This window comes from Balaenoptera musculus, chromosome 12, assembly GCF_009873245.2.
Source record: "Balaenoptera musculus isolate JJ_BM4_2016_0621 chromosome 12, mBalMus1.pri.v3, whole genome shotgun sequence".
Classification (NCBI taxonomy): domain Eukaryota; kingdom Metazoa; phylum Chordata; class Mammalia; order Artiodactyla; family Balaenopteridae; genus Balaenoptera; species Balaenoptera musculus.
The window spans coordinates 12,429,886-12,451,647 of record NC_045796.1 but is presented as its reverse complement, the minus strand read 5'-3'; the positions used below and the strand labels follow the sequence as shown (position 1 = coordinate 12,451,647).

Genomic DNA, 21,762 nt, shown 5'->3' with positions numbered 1-21,762 from the left:
GGAGCTTTGCTCATCCGGGAGGAACTCTGGGTGTCTGCGCTCAGCCCATCTCTGCCGGTGCTGCTCGTGCCTGGCATCCTTCTCCCAGCACCGCACCTGCTTTGGGACTGCTGCCCTGCAGCGGTGTCACCCCGCTCTGCCACTTTTCCTTGTCAGGGAGTCGGTGCATCAGGTTTGTGTCATGAAACCTGGAGTCACTTGAGTATGACAAGTTCTTTTTTTTTTCTTTATAACTTTATTTATTTATTTATTTATTTTGGCCGTGCTCCGCTCGGCATGGCGTGTAGGATCTTAGTTCCCTGACCAGGGATTGAACCTGTGCCCCCTGCAGTGGAAGCATGGAGTCTTAACCACTGGACCGCCAGGGAAGTCCCTATTTATTTATTTGTTTGTCTGTTTATTTAATTGAAGTATAGTTGATTTACAATATTGTGTTAGTTTCAGGTGTCCAGCAAAGTGATTCGGTTATACGTATACATCTATTCATTCTTTTTTATATTCTTTTCTCATATAGGTTATTGCAGAATATTAAGTAGAGCTCCCTGTGCTATACAGTAGGTCCTTGTTGGTTCTCTATTTTGTATATAGTAGTGTGTGTATGTTCATCCCAAGCTCCTAATTTATCCCTCCCCCCCGTTTCCCCTTTGATAACCATAAGTTTGTTTTCAAAATCTGTGAGTCTGTTTCTGTTTTGTAAATAAGTTCATTTATATCATTTTTTAGTTAGGTTCCACATATGAGTGATATCATATGATATTTGTCTTTCTCTGTCTGATTTACTTCACTTAGTGTGATCATCTCTAGGTCCATCCATGTTGTTGCAAATGGCATTGTATCATTCTTTTTTATAGCTGAGTAATATTTTATTGTGTGTGTGTATATATATATACCACATCTTCTTTATCCATTCACCTGTTGATGGGCACTTAGGTTACTTCCATGGAGTGTGACAAGTTCTTATATTAAAAATATTCAACTAACCTAAGGCTGTTCCTGTGCTCCCTTCCTCACCCCTCCAGAGATCAGGAAGGAAAAATGGGTTGTTATCCATCTGACAGCTAATAATTCTAGGCAGTGACTGCACAAGATACCACCCCAAGGCTGGTGGCATTTAAAAAGTAGTGTGAGGTGGACTTCCCTGGTGGCGCAGTGGTTAGGAATCCGCCTTCCAATGCAGGGGACACGGGTTCAAGCCCTGGTCTGGGAAGATCCCACATGCCACAGAGCAACTAAGCCCGTGTGCCACAACTACTGAGCCTGCGCTCTAGAGCCCGGAAGCCACAACTACTGAGCCCGCGCGCCTAGAGCCCGTGCTCCGCAACAAGAGAAGCCACTGCAATGAGAAGCCCACACACTGCAACAAAGAGTAGCCCCCGCTCGCCACAACTAGAGAAAGCCCGTGCACGGCAATGAAGATCCAACGCAGCCAAAAATAAAAAGATAAATAAATAAATTTATATATTATAAAAAAAGTAGTGTGAGGTGCGCTCTGCCTTTCAGGGTGCTACAGTCCCTGTGGCCAAGATGGGATACAGTATTAAAAGGCAGCTGGCAATGCCAGGAGGGTTCTAAGTGGCAAAGGAGTGGTACAAAGGAAAGTAAGGTTACGAGACGAGGAAGACCTAGGTGTCTGGAGGAGCTGGGTCTGGGAGCGATGATCCTCGGCCTCGAGCAAGACCCTGAATAAAAATGTGCTGTCTTTGTATTCTCCAAACTGAAAAACAGAAACAAAAAACACTGCGAGGGCAAGTCTGTTTCTCACGGAAGAATGATTCCTTTGTTGATTGACTCTAGAGGAATTAAAGAACATTCATACCTAATTAAAACAAGTAAAGGCTGGAGGTGAGCTCAAGAAGGTGGGGTGATTTATGAATCTCACCTCAAGACCTTCAACTTGAAGGTGATCAACTTGAGCAGGACTTGCCTGAAGGCAAATATTACCCAATCTAATTATTAGAGCTAAAAAGCAGTATCAGTCTTTTTTAAAATTATTATTTATTTTTTTATTTTTGGCTGTGCTGGGTCTTTGTTGCTGTGCACGGCTTTCTCTAGTTGCAGCAAGCGGGGGCTACTCTTCGTTGCAGTGTGCGGGCTCTAGGCATGCGGGCTTCAGTAGTTGTGGCACACGGGCTCAGTAGTTGTGGCTCGCGGGCTCTAGAGCACAGACTCAGTAGTTGTGACGCGTGGGCTTAGTTGCTTCGCGGCATGTGGGATCTTCCCGGACCAGGGCTCGAACCCGTGTCTCTTGCATTGGCAGGCGGATTCTTAACCACTGCGCCACCAGGGAAGCCCCACAGTTTCAGTCTTAATGATGCTTATATCCTATTTTACACGAAGACGAGATGTACTAGGAGCGATAGCTCTAAATTTCAATGTTAAGAGTCTATGTGAGAAATGTTTGTTTAAACAATATTTTTATTACAGTTTCATAAATACAGAAAATGCACTGGACATAAGTTACAGTTTTGTGGATTTACTCAAATAAACACACCTGTGTAACCACAATCCAGTTCAAGAAATAGAACATTACCAGAACTCCTCCCTTCTCCCTGCCCCTCACAGTCACCAAAGGTAACCACTCTCCTGACTCCTACACGTTAAATTAGTTTCACCTATTTTTGAACTTTATATAATTGGAACCACCTAGTACCTATTAATTTATGCCTGCCTTCTTTCTCTCAACATCACGTTTGTAAGATTCATACATGAGTTGCTTAATTTACTATGCTGTACAGTATTCATAATATAAATATACCACACTTGATTTATCCATTCTACTGTTGAGGGACATTTGAATTGTTTCTCATTTGGTCTATTTCATACAAGTAATGATGCTACATTCTTATACCCACGCTGTGCACACTCTAAGTGCATTTCTGTTAGTGTATAGACTGGGGAAAACTTGCTGGGTCATTGCACCTATTGTTTTTGTGGTTATTGTCAGAAAGTTTTTCCAAAGTGTTTGTATGAATTTACACTCCCACCGGCAATTTATGAGACTCACGCATGTCCTTGCTGACACTTGATATTATCGTCTTTTTAATTTTAGCCATTTGGAGGGTACGTAATGGGGTCTCTTTGTGGCCTTATGCCTGAGGTGGAGCATCTTTTCAAGTGTTTATCAGCTATTTGAATGTCTTCTACTGTATAGTAAATGTCCAATCTTTTGCCTATTTTTTAATTGCAATGACTTTTTTATATAAATTTATTTATTCATTTATTTATTTTGAGCTACGTTGGGTCTTCGTTGCTGCCTGCGGGCTTTCTCTAGTTGCAGCGAATAGGCACTACTCTTCGTTGTGGGGTGCGGGCTTCTCATTGCCGTGGCTTCTCTTGTTGCAGAGCACGGGCTCTAGGCGCGGGGGCTTCAGTAGTTGTGGCTCGCGGGCTCTAGAGCGCAGGCTCAGTAGTCGTGGCGCACGGGCTTAGTTGCTCCGCGGCATGTGGGATCTTCCCAGACCAGGAATCAAACCCGTGTTCCCTACGGATTGGCAGGCGGATTTTTAACCACTGCGCCACCAGGGAAGTCCGACTTTTTTTTTTTTTAAATTAATTGATTCATCAACGTTTATATGTATTCTGGATACCAGACCTTTATGGGGTCCATTGTCAGAGATACCTTCTCTCTGGCTGTCTTGGCAGCTTAGTGATTGGAAAACGCCTCAAGGGGAAAAGGAATCCAAACATTGTGCTCCTGTCTCCAAAATTCCCTTTTCTCAGGGATTTTGGTCTAAGACTTCAGTGTCTGGGCAGCTCTTTGATGATTTGCAAGCATGTGAGCGTGCGCTCATCTGGATTTCCTGCTAGCTGTTTGCATCAGAATGGTTGGTCTAATATAAGCTGTTTCGTTATCTTCAGAAGCAAAACGTCAAGAATGAGACTGTTGGTTTAAAAAAAAAAAAAAAAAAAAAAAAAAGGTCGGGGGGGTACCTCCCTGGCGGTCCAGTGGTTAAGACTCCACGCTTCCACTGCAGGGGGTATGGGTTCGATCCTTGGTCAGGGAAGTAAGATCCCACATGCCGCAGGGCGTAGTCAAGAAATTAAAAAAAAAAAAAGAGACCGTTGGTTTGGGGCATTTCCAAGGAAAACTGTAGAATAGAGAAGCATGTCTGATATCCTAAGGGCCATCTGCACACACAGAGCAGAGAAACACCTTTCTTGGGCTGGGGCTGAGGTGGTGTGGAGCTGGGATAAAGGCAGAATGAGAAATGCTGTGTGGGGTTCTGCCCTCTGACCCTTGGGCCTTGTCCCTGGGGATGGGCATAAAATAAACCAGAGAAAAGCTTGGGGATCCCCAAGCGTGTTCCTCCGGTTTAGCCCACAGAAACTTTGGGAAGCCCCCATCTAGCAGAGCAGTGGACTGAAAAAGAAAAATAAAAAGCTAGACTGAGAGCCAGAGGACAGCTCTCAAGTCCTGTGTGCCCAAGGGCCCCAAGTGCGGTGGGAGGGGACTTCCAAAGCCTGTCTATTCCTGAAAGCAAAGCACAGAGCTGGGCTGAAAATAGCCCGGCAGACGGGGGGAGGCCTCCCAGTTGAGAGAAGGAGGACACAGCCTGTGGAGTCCTATTCATGGAAGTCCATGGTGGGCCGGGTGATGGCAGTGTTTGCTACAAAGACCAAGGTCGATGCCCAGGTCCAGGCAAGATGGACTCGGGGAGGACTGGGGCAAGTCTGCCAAGTGCATCCCTCACCCAGGCCGGCTTGGCCCTGCTTCTCGAGAGCACCTGGCCTGACCCACACCCAGCCTCCTCCTGGAACTTACTTGCGTCTAGAGAGAAGAAGAAAAGAGATGAGGAACTGAGGAAAACCCAGAATTGACAAACTAAATATCAGAAAGAAATTAGATTTTTAAGCCGGAAGGGACTGAATTTCTTTGGGGGTGAGATTTCTTTTTCCACAACTGTTCTGGATTGAATCATGTCTCCTCAAAAGATATGTTGAAGGCCTGGTCCCTGTAAATGTGACCTTATTGGAAAGATGGTCTTTGCAGAGGTAATCAAGCTGAGATGAGGTCATTAGGGTAGGCCCTAATCCAATATGACCGGTGTCCCTTTAAGAAGAGGAGAAGAGGGCTTCCCTGGTGGTGCAGTGGTTAAGAATCCGCCTGCCAGTGCAGGGGACACGGGTTCGAGCCCTGGTCTGGGAAGATCCCACACACCGCGGAGCAACTAAGCCCATGCGCCACAACTACTGAGCCTGCGCTCTAGAGCCCGCGAGCCACAACTACTGAACCCGCGTGCCACAACTACTGAAGTCCACGCACCTAGAGCCTGTGCTCTGCAATAAGAGAAGCCACCGCAACGAGAAGCCCACGCACCGCAACAAAGAGTAGTCCCCGCTCATTGCAACTAGAGAAAGCCCGTGCGCAGCGACGACCCAATGCAGCCAAAAATAAATAAATTAATTAAAAAAAAAAAAAGAGGAGAAGAGGGAATTCCCTGGTGATCCAGTTGTTAGCACTCTGTGCTCTCATTGCCAAGGGCCCAGGTTCAATCCCTGATCCGGGAACTAAGATCCCACAAGCTGTGTGGTGCGACCAAAAAAAAAAAAGAAAACCAAAACACAAACAAAAAAAACAGATCATTAAAAAAAAAAGAAGAAAAAGAAGAGAGACAGAGACCCAATGGGAGATGCCACATGACGACAGAGGCAGGGATGGGAGTGATGTTCCTACAAGCCCAGGAGCTCCGAGGATTACAGGCAACCCCCAGAAGCTACGAGAGAGGCATGGAACAGAGTCTCCCCTCGAGCCTTCGCAGAGACCATGGTCCTGCAGACACTCTGATTTCAGACTTCTGGCCTCCAGGACTACGAGACAATAAGTTTCTGTTGTTTAAAGCTACCCAGTTTGTGGACATTTTTTACGGCAGCCTTAGCAAACAAGTACAACTACAAACTGGAAATGGGGACTGATGAACTAAGTTGAGACCAATTATGGAAAAGGAAAGACAATTAGATTTCTATACCTGTCCCCACATTTTATATTAACTCAGGCATTGAGCTCGTATTCTATTCCTTACAACGGTAACCTTTCATGTCACCTTTGCATCTGGGCGACCCTGATCTGCTTCTCTCCATGTAGCAATTCCCCGAGTTTATATGCTTTCCTGCTTCTTGTTTCATTAAGCTAGCCTGAACTGGCTCAAGTCAGAATTCACACCAACTGAGGAAATAGATACAGTTTACAACCAAGTATACTTTGCAGTAAAACAAACAAACAAACGAACAAAAGCAACAACCACAACAAACAGGTCAAGGTCTCACCAGGAAGGGAATTAGTGACAGTTACAGTGTTTTCTCATACAAACGTGTACCATCAGGGTCAATCTGTTGGGGTGACTGAAGGGCTCCGGGGAGGCCTCCTCGGTCAGATCGCTTGTACAGGTGTCTGAGATCCATCATGTGGCATCATTCCTTTGCTTCTTGAAGGCGTCATCCGTTTTACAATTAAAGCACAAATATCTCCCAAGAAAGTTCAGTTCACAGCTTAAGCTCTTAGCAACAGCTGACAGATGTTTGTTGTGTGATTTCTGTCCTGGGACTAGGGGAGAGGTGAGGATGGAGCAAGGAAGGCCGTGGCCAGCTTCCCAGTATGGCTGAGCGCGGGGTCATCATAATCATCAACAGGCAATATTCGATGAGCGTCCAAGTCATTATGATGACAATTAACTTAGAAAGCATGAACTGTATTTTCAAAATAGAACGGAGTTCATTAATAAAACGAAGAGTCCTGTCTTCCCCATATGATTGGTGGTGAGGCCCATCTACTCTGGGTCAGCTGACCGCTAGCTCTGTGACCATGGCAGGCTGCTTATCCTTTTTAAACCCCAAGTTGTGGCTCATCTGTGAAATGGGCTAATAGTGTTACCTACCTCATTAGGTGGTTACAAGATGCAAGTGAAATAAATTATCTAAAGTCCTGATGCTATTGCTTGGCACAGAGTAAGCGCTCAAGAAATGTTAGTATATCATCCATCTGTGACTTTTCCCCCGTCAGGCTAGTGCGTGGTTGGGTTTCTTCATGCAGTGCTGGTTTTGTGCTAAAATCATCTGTGTTGTTCCACAGAGTGTCCAGGGCTGTATTAACATGAATTCAGACATCAGTCATCAAAGAGCGGTCAAGACCCCCAACGCTGGGCAGCACCCGCACTGTGCCGCTTGTTGTGTATTTTTCCTGTTTGAAAAGATGCTGAAGTAGAAGAAAGCATCAGGATGAGAGAAATCCCATGGCTGTGTTTAGCTTGTAAAACACTTAGATAGTGCTTGTGCTTTACAAACACAAACTCGTTTAATCCCCGTACGATTCCGTCAGGTAAAACCTATGATTATCCTCATTTTACACAGGAGGCGACGGCGACACGGAGGGGCAAGTCATTTCCTGGGGTCGCAAGGCTAGTGTAAGAAGGGGACGCTTCCCCTTCCATTATGTCTCTATCCACTTTCCTTGAAAATGTGTGCCAGTCAGAGCTTTATGGACATTTTCAGTGTGACCACACCTGGGATGATGGAGGTTGATCTGGCCAAAAAAGGAAGTGGATTGAATTTTTAGGAAAGACGGACCTCTGTGGACCATGTACCATCTTCTGGCAGGCAGAGGGTGAGGGCAAGAGCTGGCATCCCTGCAGAGTTCTGACAGCCTTCTTTATCTCCACCCTCAGGGGAAGAAGCCGAGCAGCCTGAGACAGTGAGGCAGTTATCAGTCGCCAGCTCCTGGATGACAGAGGAGAGGAGAAAGGAGATTTTCAGAGCCCAGTTATGTTAGACATATTAACAGAGGAATCTAACATGACAGAAGAAAAAAAAGGAGGAGATTCTTGCCCCCGAGGGCAAAGCGTTCAGTTGCCACAGCACTGAACGGGGCTTTGCAAAAGGTGTGTGCACAGCAAGAGTTGAACACAGCTCCAACTGAGGAAACAGATATCCCCCCATGGAGCGAGGGCCCGGAGCGCCTGGGATGTTCCAAGTCCCCGGCCAGTTACCAGGACACCTCCGACCGGCCCTCCCCAACCAAGGTCCACTGTCCCATTGGGGAGGGGGCAATGGTGAGGGAACCAGAGGCCTAATGCTTGGGAAGCATTGGTTCCACCCAGACGGCTCCTGGAAGATGCTCAGACAGATGCCATTTCTGCCGGGTCCCGAAGCGTGAGAGCGTTACGGGGAGTTGGCTGCAACTGTCTGGGCAGCGCTGCTGGGTGTGGCGGTGGACAGGAAAAGAGGATTGGAAACTGTCTAGGAGGCAACAAGGCAAAGGCTGGAGACCAAATGGTGGTGGGAATGAAGGTCAGGAGAGGTCAAAGGCGGCTCCCAGCAGCTTGGGAAATAGGGATACTACCGACTGAGGCAGGAGGCGGGGTAGAGGAGGAGGACGTCTGGGGAGGCATCACAATGGCGAGGTGGGTGGATAAAGGCCACACCTCCAGGGCCGGGAGTCAGGGTAGCGTGGAATCATTCTCTGGATTCTTTTTTTGGGGGGTGGAGGGGTGTTGCCCCACTAGTAAGTTTTTTTTTTTTTTTTTGATGGAATTATGTTGGATTGGAAATGAAATAGGGACAAAATGTAACTTTCTTTGGGGGTAGCAGGCAGGGAAGGGGCTGAGGGTGGTGGGCGTGAGGCTGTGAAGCACTTGGGTGACTCTTAGACTTTCTGCTTGTTCCTTGGCTTATTTTCACAGGAGCTGGTAGACAGATGCGCTAACAGCAGGTCTCCGCCACTGCCCGTCAATCGCCCCTCTGTTCAGCTTGCCCCTGGGATGATGCTGGAGAGACACAAAAGTACCTCTAGCACTTCCTCAGGATGGCTTGTTTCTCATGACCTCATCACAGTGAAAAGAAGATGGATTTCTCAACCACTTCCTCCTGCAGTAGGTAAACCTGGAGTGCCTTCGGGTTTCTGTGCAGGCAGGTAGCAACGGGAGCACTGCTGGTTAATGAGAGTCATCAGGGGTGGGTGCCTTTCTCAGTTGAATTTCAGGTCCAGGTAGGACTCTGCACAAATTGATAATATCCTCTTGCTGTAGGAAATTGTATCAATACTTGAACAAAGAAATTGTCAAAAGCGTGTGACAAATTGGGTCCCTCTATTTCAAAGGATCCAAAATTGCTTTATAAATTCTCTTATGGCCCCGCGGGCTAAGAGCATATATTCGCAGATGAAAAAGGCAATCTGTGAGGCCAGAGTTAAAAAGTAAAGCAGCTCCCTGCACCCAGCTTCTGCTTGTCTCCTATTCTCGGGGCTGCTTGTTTAAAACTGGCTGTCTGTTTTTATTAGCGAATTCCACAAGGGAAAGTGTGCTTGCTGAGACTCTCATTACAATGACCTGGAATAATAATAAAATATGCAAACAGAGTTCCCCATCCCTTCCTGGGAGAAGAGGATGGAAGGTGGAGGTGAGGAAGAACGCAGATTATTCCAGAGGCATAAAGAGTACACAACAACTATGTTTCTTTTTTTTCTTTCTTTTCCTTTAAAAAATGGTAAAATAGAAATATTTTCAAAACTCTTGACACAATAGCAGGGAAAAATTGTGGGCAGAAAGATTTCATTAATCCTGTAACTTTGGGGAACCACTACAGATGTTGATGGTAGTTTTAAAATCTAGAAGAGAACATTTCAAAGCCAAAGCGATTTAAAAAATTTTTTTATGGAAACTTGCCCTTTACAGTGTAAAGATACAAACCTAACCTCTTATAGAAAGGTTATATATAGTCCTATCGAAAACTGTATCTAATTTAAAAGCCTGGAGTGTGGATTTTAAAGCTTGTGGCTTATTTAAAGCTTCTAATGAGAAAGTGAGGGTGAAAAAGCAAACAGTAGCCACGAGGTCAAGGTATTATTACTCTAACTTCAGACAATAAAGATTTATTAATTTATGTATCTGTTAATTCAATAAGTATTTATATAATGTGGAAGATACAGAGTTTAAAAAGCAGATGTTTTTTTCTGCATGACAGGATTTCCCCATTCTATCACCAAAGTTCGTAAATTGCTTTTTAAAAATGCAATAGAATGAAGTTGTTAAAAGAATCAAGTAAGTCTATAGGTACTGACATGCAAATATGTTTATTTCATATATATGTAAGTTTGTGATGTATAGGATGTATTTGATGAATATTTACTGTAATTGTTATAGGATATCCTAAGACTTTCTTTTCCTTTCTTTTGAGATGTATTGGACCAAGGAGAAATTGGCAAGCATGTAAATCTGAGCTCAAGGTCAGGTTTTAGCTCATTTAATACCCCAGCTTTGAAACTGAAACCCACAAATTACATATCATTACCAAATTATAACTTTTAGAGGACGTACATAACAGTTAATGTGATTTATTCTCACTACACACTGGTATGCCTAAACGGATTTCATAGCTTTACTTACGAGGAGAAAGCTGCTAGTTCTAATATCCTGGCGGAAGTCCATTCTCTAGGTGGTTTAAGTTCAAAACTCACTTCCACTGTGAAGATCTTGTCCATACATCAGATGGCTCCACGCCAACAACCCTCAGCTTCAGACGTGGTTTAAATTACCTTTGTCCACGAGCAGAAGTTGATCTGTTTTTCCTCCTTTCCGACCCACTTAGAACTGTGACACCCAAATCCCAAACCCCAATACTTTCAATAATAATAATAATAATAAGCAGCAGCTTATTATTATTAGTTATATAACAGAAAGTTAGGAAGACTGTGATGTTGAGGGGTGAGGGGAAATGACCCAACAGAGTGAACAGGGCTGGGAGGAAGTACAAGGAATTCAGGAAGACTCCAACCAGAGAACCTGCAACAAAGTCCAAGGACGAGTTTAATGGCACAAGGGAACTGAAAAAGTGGAACTCAGGGCCATAAAGGGAAACTTGAGAGAAAAGGCTTGCTCATATTGTGTACGTTTTGCATTTCATGGAAAGTTTATGGGTTCAGCAAACACATTTCCTAGGCTGAGGGCTCCAGTGAAAATAAAGGCTGGCTATGTAACCAGCTGGCAAGCAAGAATTGACTGGACATCTTTAAGGTATTATAAGCATTATAACTGGTACTTTATTTTGATTCAGAAAATATTAACTTTTATATTTTCAGATATGTTTATGAGACTTAGTTTATTTATAAATTACAAAAAATGAAACAAACTTAAAATAACATGAGTTTTATCAACTTAGAACAATTAATGTCACAGGCATTTTTTTTTTTCAAGGATATGCCTTTTGAGAGTGAAGCCCAAGGTTAAAAGTCTTTCACTGGGTGTTGGAGGGTGTCTGCATATGGGTTACACAGGAGCCAGACCAGTGCATTGGTAACTTGGGCTGATCCACTTAAAGCTCACTCACAAATATGAGCAGCATACTTCCCAGGGAGCACTGAGGACCTCTGTTTCCTCTTTGGAGATGTGGGGAGATGCCTTTTAGCTCAGGGATGGAATAGAGACAGGATTAGCCCTGGCCAAGAGAGAGTCTCTGTGGGATTAAATGAGATTTTTAGACCTGGAATCTTGAGCAATCTTCTAAACAAACATAGACCTTTTATCATGGGGTAGTAATCCTATCAGGCGACATTTGGTTTTTCATTTTTCTTTCAAGAATATATCAGTCAGCCTCTAGTAACTTGTCAGCAGAAAGGAAAAATGGGTCAAAGGAATCCAAGAGAAAGAAAGATCCATCACCCCTGTGAGCAGGTGCACCGCCTCGCCTCCCACTGTACATCGTACACGTGTGCAAATGGTTTGCAGGCAGTGCAGGGTGGATCCAGACTGTTGGGTTAAACGCAGCTTTTTGGAATTGTAATCAGGCCCACTGCCTCCTTTCTTTCAGGAGTTTGAAAAGTGCCGTGAAGTAGATCGTGCAAGCTCCTGAAACAGCCGCTGAAAGAACCGTTTGTATTCCGCCAATGATCTTCAGAAAGGAGAGGTGCAGCCTGCCTTGAAAAGGCTATCCTCTGACTTCTCCACAGTTAGCCTGACCCACTGGCAGAGATGCCTGCCTACGCTGGGCTGGAGTCAGCGTGGTCTTTGTCTGTTTATTGGATCCTGGGGCACTGGGCGCGAGGCTGCATTGAGCCTGTTAGTTTGGGGCATGAAGTAACAGAAGAGCACTTGGTGGAAGCAGCCGTCGCTGGGACCCTCCTTCTCGCCCAAACAAGCTGTAAAAGTGAATTTGAGCTCCGTGGAGATAGGTATTAAACGCAGTCATTCTTGACTGGTACTCCAGTGTGTGTGTGTGTGTGTGTGTGTGTGTGTGTGTGTGTGTGTGTGTGTGTGTGTGTGTGTAATGTCATTTCTGGCGGGGCCCGGGCTGAGGCAGAGAGTTTACTTGGCAAGAAGATTCTCTTTCCTCAGGTTGTGGGAAAGAGAAAAGAGAACAAAACCCCCCACAACTTCCAAAACAAACGGGAAACTTCCAAAAACTAGAAAGGTGTTTTAAGAAAACTCTTTCTGGCATAGTACAGAGGAAGGATGTCTTGTTTTTTGAAGTGTCCTACTACCAGAAAGTCCAACAAAATACTGCCCAGTACTGGAAAGATTGTGCAAATGAATTTCAATTCTGCTAACATTGCTAGATACCCTCTAGGTGCCAGAAAATGTACGAAGTTACTGGGGATAAAAAGATGAATTGGGCTGATCCCTGACTTCAAGGAATTTAGATTTGGGTAATTTAAGTATGAAGAGTCTGCAAGAGAATATGACAGAATGGTTATTTCTAGGGAGGGGGGTTACAGCTAATATTTAACTTTTTGGTAAATACTAGGATACTGTAGCTAAAGAGTTTTGGTGGCTATGAAGTGAGTGGACGGTGATGACACTGGGGCCGCCTCTTTTAAAAACAGGCTGTTCTGGTCTCTGCCAGGGGTGGAGATTTATCTTTGAGAGTAGGTTTGCTTTAATTGGGCCCTTGGTTATTCTACAGGGAAGCGACCCTGCTTTATAATGAAGATGACCCAGCATAACTTCCTGATGGTCCCCCAGCCCCCTGGCTCCTCCCCCTCAGCTTTCTTTGCTGATCCGACCCCATCTCGCAAGAGTTCTGTCTCTTTCCCAGTCTTTCCCGCAGGCATCTCAGCCAGGCCCTGGGTGAGACAGGATTACTCCGGGCTGGTTATTTCTCTGTCTTCATCTCCAGGTTCAAACTCTGTTCTGAACACTAGTCTTGTATATATTCTCTGCATACCCTTCCCAAGTATACCCTCCAGTCTCTTCTCCAGCCCCCTGCCCCCCAGCTACACTGGTGCTTAAAACCTTTCAGAAGGTTCTTATTGTTCAAAGGATAAGATCCAAAATTCTTAACATGCCAACAAAAGCATGCGTGACTGGCTCTTCTTTGCTTCTTTGGCCTCATCTCTGGCTGCTCTGTCCTTACTCCCTTCCTTTCCAGTGGGCCCAGCTCTGTCGCACCTCAGAGCTTCAAAGTCACCATTCCCTTTACTTGGAATGATCGATCCAACTCAATCATCCTTCAGAGCTCAGCTGGGCCCCCTCTAATCCCTTAGAGCTAGGTTAACTCTCATTATATGCTCTGCATCTTTAGCAGAGACACAAACAGAACTATTTGTAAAATGATTTGTTTACTATCTGTCTCCCTCAGATTGTAACGATGACACAGCTTATATCCCTACTGCCCGGTACGGTGCCAGGTGCTGAGTAAAGGCTCCGTAAATGGATTAATAACTGAACGAGCTTCGGTGTTGGGGGCTAATTTCACTTCCTAACCATGCGAATGTTCGTCTTGACTGCAGACAGAGCTTCATCTCTGCAGGTTATTTTTATTTACTGGAGTGGCACTAAGACTGAGGGTGTGGAGACACTTTTTCTCTCCCTCGCTAGGCCCTGATGGCATTGCGGCCTGGACCCCTGTCGGGGGTGCACACTGGCGCCCTGTATGGGGCTTGGACTAAGGAGAGAGAGCCTCTGGATGGTTTCGCCTCTTTGGGACCATTATTTGGTTTTCGCTCTTTTCTTTTCCCCTTCTGTAATTCCCTTCCGTTTCCCCAGGACGTCTGTTCAATCTGATGTGAACTGTGACCTCACAACTTGGTCACAGCCGTGCCGTGAGAAGCTAGGCGAGAAGCTAGGCGAGGAAGAGGCCACGCCTCCCCCTTAGGGCAAAACTGGGGGAGAAAATGCTAAGAGGCAACTTGCAGCAGAGGGAGCAGGAATCAGGAACGAAAAGGCCAGCGGAGGGAAGAAGGGCCAGCAGGGCGAGATTTGGAGAGACCATGCAGGCATATCTGGGGAGGGGAAGCTGGACAACGCCTGGACTTTCTGAGGTTGCCCCGTCACTGACTCATTGCCTGTCAGCTCCAAATTCATCCTTTTTGCCGTCTCTGTAAAAAGGGATCTGGGCCTTTTATGTAATTTCCCTTGCCAGCTGCCTCGTCAGTCGTTAGCTTTGTCAGGACAGGGTGTGGGGCAGAACTTGCAGGAGGGCAGAATCCTGCCTGCCAGCTGCCTTGCTTGGCTGGCTCCTGCACTTTGAGGGGTTTCTCCAGCACCAGGATCCTGCAGTGCAGGGCAGCACCCAGGGGCCACCGGCTTCTTCTGGCACCTCTCTTTCTGGGTGGTTTTGCAGCGAACTGCTTCCATGAGACACCTCCCTCTGTACAACTTTCCCCACACCCTAGAGGGTAGATTTCCAGCAAGTTCCACTGGCGTGATACCACAGTGACTTCCCTGGCACTTAGTGAACCATAGCCGTGCTCTCCCCAGCAAGGTCTGGGTCTCAGCCTGGGGTAGGGGAAGGCTTATCCTTGGGTGCTCTATCTCGGCCCCAGGGGTAGTGGCTGCTTTAAAAATCTTTGTATCTGCTGTTCCTGTTTTCTTTTGCATTGTCTTTACTTCTAACCAGTCAATCCCTCATTGCTCCAAATCCTGTCATAGTTAATAATTCTTTCTATTAAACTTTTACTGCTTAATTGCTGTGTGGTTTCTCTCTTCTGATTGGATCCAGACTGATACACATGGAATGGGGCTCAGACTCTGATTACTTATCTATCAAGGGAAGGTGTCCCTTGAAGACTGGGGGAATTGGAGACATTTGGATTATATGTCCCAAGTTTGTGCAATGAACATGTTACTTGTATAATCAGAAAAAACAAAAAAAAAATAACATTGTGAAACAGCATGAAAAAACATGATACAAGAAGCAAGGGTGAAAAACATATAAAGAAGATCCTAGGGTGGTAGCTCTGTGCTAAGGGGAAAAAGCTCCTTAGAGGAGGTGACGCTTGAATTGGGAACTGGAGGGTGACTGGAGTGGGAGGCATTCCCCGAGGCACCGCCACGTGTGCCCGAGTGGAGACAGGACCAGGGAGAGCCTATGTAGTGGAGAGGGGTCAGTGTGGACAGAGCCTGTGGCGGTAGAAAGTGGAGAGCCAGGTCTGTCTGAACACAGCAAACCCTTGAGGCTTCATTTAAAAATTGTAGGTGTGTGTGGGAAAGTTGATTCCATGTGTCTTGTAGACTGTGGAATCGCCAGCTGTGGGAATCTTCCTGGAAGGTCTCCAACCATCTCCAGCTTTCTGGGAGTTTAACTGAGGAAGGGCCCTGGCTGTTGTGCTCTGAAATTCACCTCTGGGTTTGTGTCCAAGGCCACACTTCCCGTGTGGCTGCTCCCAGCTAAGGACTGGTAGAGACACGGATGCTCAGGCAGGTGGGTACCAAGGAGAATTGGGCCCCCTGTGATGGGTAACTTTGGGGGTAGGACTCACGCATGATCTTTTTGAGGCTGCAGGGAGGCTGGGGTGTTGCTTCCCTCTCTCCTTCAGTGGGATCAGACTCGCACGAAGCCTGGCCCTCTGGAATCCCCTGGCGTTTAATCCCACAGCCATTTCCCCTAAGAAAATTCTTCCGTATCTAGTCCTGTCTTGGCGCCTGCTCCTTGGGGGACCCACACTAGCACACGAACTCTTCCCCCTTCCCGCTCCTCTCTACGGGAGAGCCTTTGTAAAGGCAGGCACCGCGGTGGTGGGAACACAGCCTTCACTCCCGCTTCTCCCGAGCGCCCTCCCCCTCCCCATCATCCGGGCCCTCCGGATTCCCCAGGTTTCTCCAATAAACCCTGCAGCTTCCACCTGGGAAGTCCGAACTCTCCTGGACCCTCCGGCTCCTCCATCTCTCTCTTCTCAGGAAGGTTAGGAGGCGAGCAGTCTCTCCTGCCTGCACGACGCTTCAGATTCCGCCTGCCTCTGTCTTAGCGGTGCCCGAGCAAGCGTCTCCCCACCCTCAGCTCTTCGGGGAAGGAACTGGGCCTTACGCACCGCATCCACGATGGCAGGCAGAGCGCCGAGCTCATGGCAGGCGCTTACTCGAAGCTCGTGGAGTTCTCGGTGTCGGTTAGTTGGGAAGTCCTGGAAAGAAAGCGCAGGAGGCTACGGCGGGGGACGTGGGCGGGGGACGTGGGCGGGGGACGCGGGCGGGAGCGCGGGCCGCCCCGGGAGCCGGCTGCGGGGTCGGGGGCCTGGCGCGGTGGGTGCCGCGGGGGATGGGCGCGGGCCGGCGCGGGGCCGGGGGGGCGGGGGGGTACTGCTGGGGGGGATGGGAGGATGGGGGATGGCGGGGGTGGGCTGGGCTGGGCTGGGCTGGGCTGGGCGGCGGGGGCGGGGAGGAGGCGGGCCCAGCGGCCGGGGAGGAAGGTGCGGCCGCTCTCGCCGCCACAGGCGCTGCGCGCGAGGCGAGGGGTAGCGGCGGCGGCCGGAGGCTCAGCGCCCGCGGGGGACAGAGTGACCCTGGCAACTTCTCCAAGTCGGCCGGCGCCGCCCCGCGTGACCCCGGGACCCCGCGGGAACGGCCGTGTCGCCGGCCGGGGCCCGGGCGGGTGCCGGGCGCTCCACCCAGGTAAGGGGGCAGGCGGGGGCCGAGGCCGGACCCCGGCTCGGGGCGGGCGGCCCACCTCCTCGGCTTTGTTCGCCGCGCCCTCCGGCGCCTGCCCCGGGCGGTGAGCCGAGGGTTGCGGCTGCGGTCGCCGAGCCGGCACAACCCGGCGCCGGGTGGCAGCTCCCTGGCGCGTCCCGGACCCCCGCGCAGCCTGGCCGGGCGGAGGAAACGCTTTCCAGATCGCCGGCCCTCGCGGTGCCCCTGGGCCCGCCCGACCCCCGCGTTCGGGCTTCCGCGCCCCGAGCCCGGTCTCGTGGGTGCGGTGGCCCAGCGCCCTGCAAGGTCCTGGGGGAGCGGATCCTGCGCCCGCGGCTCAGGTCGCCGAGCCCAGGGGTCCCCCAAGCCCGGGGCCACGGGGCGGGAAGGGCAGGAGTCTCGCCGCTGCCCCCGCCCGGCTCTGCTCCGAGGGGCCCAGGTGCCAAGTTTCTGGGAAAGCCGACACGTCGTGTCGCAAACGGATCATATTTACCAAAAAGTTTAGAAAGAAAAGAGGCCATTCTTCCAACAATTGACGGCCGGCAGCCGGCGTAAAGGTACGGGGTGGGGGGTACGATTGCACGGCGTCGTTTCTCTTTAAGAAACGGTGAAACTTAACATGATGAGCTTCCATGCGTCTTCATACTTTTTAAAATAGCAAAATAGGGTAACTTTACTTAATTGGGGGGAGGGGAGGCTGCTTGGTCCTGACGATAATTCCCTTCGCGTCGCCTCTGCGGGGACCCTGTGAGAGACCGCCTGGTGACAGTTGTAATCTAGGCAGCCTTGCGTCGCGATAAGACCTTTATTCACTATGTGGCCAAGGTCTTGGGGTTCTCTTCTCACGCTTATTCACCCGTTCTACCTCGCGTCCCGCAAATGCCGCTGACATAATTATTTTAACGGACGGCACCTGGTAATCTCCAGTCCCTCTCCAGTCGATTTAAGCTGGAGGGTCTACTAATAAAAGTTTTTAAAGTCTTCCAAGTTTCTTACAGGTGCAGACCATATGCTATAAATATTTCAGGCCTAAGCTCAATAAAAAGTGTCAATTTCTGGTCTTATCATTTGAGCATAACCAATAGAACGTGTGTACGTACACACTTAAAAACCTTTTCTGGTATTCTTTAAGGTTTTTATGTTCTAAAAATGTAGTATCAAGATTGGTGCTGTGTTGAAAGCAGACTTCTTTTCCATTGGATTTTACCTGCTCAGCTTAGAGGGTAAGACTTGTTGCTTTAGGGAATCAGAGCCCCTAATTACCTTGTGATTGGTAAATGTGAAAAAACAGGGCAAGGTATAATCGAAGAAGAGTTTATTACTTACAGCGGCAAAACGAGCCCCTAATGATCTCCGAATCCGGTTTTGACACCTTACTTTGCCATAAAATGCTTCATCACCTGGCCCCTGCCTGCCTTTCCAGCCTCCTCTCCTGATTCTGCCCCAGGTCTCGCCTCCCCCCTCCCCCTTACACACGCGCACACACACCACACACACACACACACACACACACACACACACACACACACACACACACACACACACACACACACACACACACACACACACACACACACACACACAGCCTCATCAGACTCCTTCCAAGTTGTCATTTCCAGACCCCTGTCTGGAATGAATGAGCATCATTCTGTTTATACTGTTCTAGCTCCACTTGCCCATCTGTTGATTACCCACACGTCCTTCACGTGTCAGTCAGATACATTCTCTAGCAAGCTCTCCTTCCTCATTATCACTCGGCAGTTGAGCTCTTTCTTCTCTAGTAGTCATCGTCTCTACTAGAACGTGATTTTTTTTTTTGTTCAACACCCCTGGCCATGCCACCTTGTAAAACTGTGAGTTGTTCACTGCACAAGGTCATCCTGTCCAGTGGGCAAGTGGAGGCTGAAATCCAATTTACACTCCACTCACCAAGCCCCTGGTGCCCTCCTCTCCGCTGGAAGGGGCCGCCTTTTCTAATTTACCCAACTCAGCACCCATCACAGAGACTGACGGAGCAGGAGCTCAGTTAAGATTCCTTGAATGAGAGAAGAGAAAGCACCATCTCTACAGACGTCTAGAAAGAAGCTGGAGTTTAGGGGCAGATTCCTCGCGTAAGTCAGGATATAGGAATGTGCTTTGGTTTGCTCTTACGTCTGGCTGTTCAAGTGATTCTTGAACAGCCAGACGTAAGAGGTGTCTTCTCCTTGATTACAGGGAAGAATCTGGGGATGTAAGTTCATAGGTGGGCGTCCGAGATGTGTGCCAGCACGTGGTGGGCCTCCTCAGCTGACTGCCTTTCAAGGCTCTAAGGTTTATGCATCTAATCATGATTTGATGTGAGAGATAAGGGTATAAGACTCTTAAAAGTAAGGCCATAAAGAGCTTTGCTCACATGAACATGTGTTACTACATTGGTTGAAGTGCCATTTTGTACACAAGCACCAGTCATCCTAAAGTGACATATCACAGAATTAAAAAAAGAATGTCAGAAAAGAAGGCGTTGAATCTAATTTATTTAGATTCTTCAAATGAGATCGGCATTTAAGATTGCAGTTTACACATTACAGAAAATGCAGTTTTTATGTGGAGGCAGTTTGCAAGCTCAGTTGGCTGTAAGGTTCTTAAAAATGCTCCAAACTTGTATATAGTTTAAAACTTCTAACAATTTGTGGGCAATCTAGAGATATTTGTCAAGCTAAAGTCTATATGTGGATCATCTCACCAAAATTTATAAAATGGTTGTATAAAATCGTATACCATTAAACGTCAAAAGAACTTGACAATTGTATGGAATCCTGGACTCTCTAGAATTCATAGCATAGAATAACTTTAAAGATAATATGAACCAATTTTCCCATTTTATAGGTAAGGAAGGGTAGTACCAGGGACCTGTCCAAGGTCACAGAGCTTAGGTAGGAGCTCAGCCAAGATGAGCACTCAGATTCCCTGGCTCTTAGTTCATTGCTTTATTTATTCAAGTGCTTCTATGTATTCAAGCTTCTATATGTTCCATTGTTGGCTTCAGTTGGGAAATCTTGAAGGTATAGACTAATTATATCTCAGGGAAAGGGAAGATTCCCAGCACCAAACACAATGCCTTGTGTGAAGTAGGCAGGTGATAAATATTTGCTGAATGAAGGAATGAACGAACGAGCCAGTTGAAAGCTTACTTACTTAAAGTAATTATTTGATATAGCACAAACCAAAGTCCTTGGAGTCCATTATAGTGGAATTTGGCCTATGTGTTTGTATTCCTTAAATGCAATAAAAGTGTTAGATAAACTTGATGGAAGAGTTGGGTAAGAAATGTTTTCTGTGCTTCCCTGGTGGCGCAGTGGTTGAGAATCCGCCTGCCAATGCAGGGGACATGGGTTCGATCCCTGGTCCGGGAAGATCCCACATGCTGCGGAGCAACTGAGCCCCTGTGCCGCAATTACTGAGCCTGTGCTCTAGAGCCCGCGAGCCACAACTACTGAGCCTGCGAGCCACAACTGTTGAGCCCGCATGACACAACTACTGAAGCCCACATGCCTAGAGACCGTGCTCTGCAACAAGAGAAGACACCACAATGAGAAGCCCACTCGCTGCAACGAAGACCCAACGCAAAAAAAAATAAATAAAAAAAAAAAAAAAATTTATAAAAAAAAAAAAAAAAAAAGAAATGTTTTCTGTAAAAGAAGCCAGAACTCCTGACAGAGAGGCATCAGTAGAAAAACTCAGGATATGGAATCAGTAGGTTTGTCCACAGACTAGCCTTGATTCTGCAAGCCTTGAACATCACCAGCCTGAATTTCTTCCTGTAACCTCCTGAGTCGCAGAGTTGTTAGAAGGATCGAATGAGCTCACGTGTGTGAAAGCACTTTGCGAACTTTAGAACACTGAAGGGTAACAAGAGTTAGACAGTGTGGTGGGAAGTGCCTCCAGGCACTGTGCTGGCTTTCTGTATGCACCACCCCATTTATTCCTCTGAGTAGAGCAGCAAGGCTCTCGTGGAATGAGGAGGAAGAGGAGGAAACCGAAGCCTAAACAACTGTCCCTCCACATGGAACAGGTATTTGGTGACCCCTAAAGTGTATTAAGTATCTTGAGTCTCTGGACTCGAGTAAGAGGACTTTCTTCAAGTGGAGAAGAAAGACAAGTGACATAAAAGCAAGTCACTTTGGCTTTAGGCAGAGGAACGATTTGCATTTTCGACCAGTCCCTCTTTAGAGTGTGGTGAGTGGATTTAAGAAAACAAGACCGGCAGAAAGATGGTCAGTTGTAATCGTGCGGATGGTCAAAGGCAGCTGGACTGGGCAGTGGGAAAACACAAGGGGACGGAGTCCTGAGATCTGAAGGAGGTGGGATGGACTTGGCGAGGAAGAGTGTGGTGGGCGAGGGGCAGTGGATCCAGTTAAGGATGTTCACAGACCTCAGCAGTGCAGAAGGAGAAGGCTGGGGACCTGCGGGGGCCCCTCACCCAAGTTCACACAGTTAGGAAGTTGCACAGCTGAGATTCACCCAGGTCTGTCTGACTGCGTGTTCCTTCCTCTCTCCCATTCTGTCTCAACTGTTAGCATGTCTCTAATCGTAAATGAATCGAGGATTTTAATAAAAAAAACAATGTAGAATTTGAAAGCTTTTATGAGTTAGTTCAGAATTCTAAGAAAGAACAAAAAGTGCCCGATCCGAAGCCCTCCCACAGACTGAGGTCAGGAGACATAGGCTGGTGCTCAAGAAGTTTCCCTGCCAGGAGCGTGTAATGTATTTCCTATCTTGGATTCCGTCTGGCCTGGGATCCAGCGCACCCCTCTCCAGGCATTCCATCCAGCTGGAAACGGGTCTGCTTCGTTTCCATTTAGGAGGTTTGCAGATTGAGTAACAGACTCTGGACTGCAGCTTTCATTGTGTTTTCGTGGTGTTGGATTACAAGGTTTCTTTTAAGTTCACGGTTAGATTT

At 47.5% G+C, this 21,762-nt stretch overlaps 2 protein-coding genes across 4 annotated transcripts in view; both read left to right on the top strand.

Annotated features, from left to right (window-relative positions):
* SCAF8 (SR-related CTD associated factor 8) overlaps nt 1–13,087 on the top strand; it is a 201,286-nt gene extending 188,199 nt beyond the window's left edge. The window contains exons 22-24 of one of the 2 annotated variants that reach the window (XR_005022199.1): nt 7,659–7,871; nt 8,673–8,861; nt 11,794–13,087. The gene's annotated coding sequence lies outside the window, so the exon portion shown is untranslated. Of the gene's footprint in view, nt 1–7,658; nt 7,872–8,672; nt 8,866–11,793 lie in introns of both variants that reach the window. The other variant, XR_005022198.1, reaches the window with a different exon arrangement.
* A 3,591-nt stretch (nt 13,088–16,678) lies between these two features.
* The window catches only part of TIAM2 (TIAM Rac1 associated GEF 2), a 230,507-nt gene continuing 225,423 nt past the window's right edge, over nt 16,679–21,762 (top strand). For both annotated transcript variants that reach the window (XM_036871919.1, XM_036871916.1), the window contains exon 1: nt 16,679–16,808. The gene's annotated coding sequence lies outside the window, so the exon portion shown is untranslated. The remainder of the gene's footprint in view (nt 16,809–21,762) is intronic.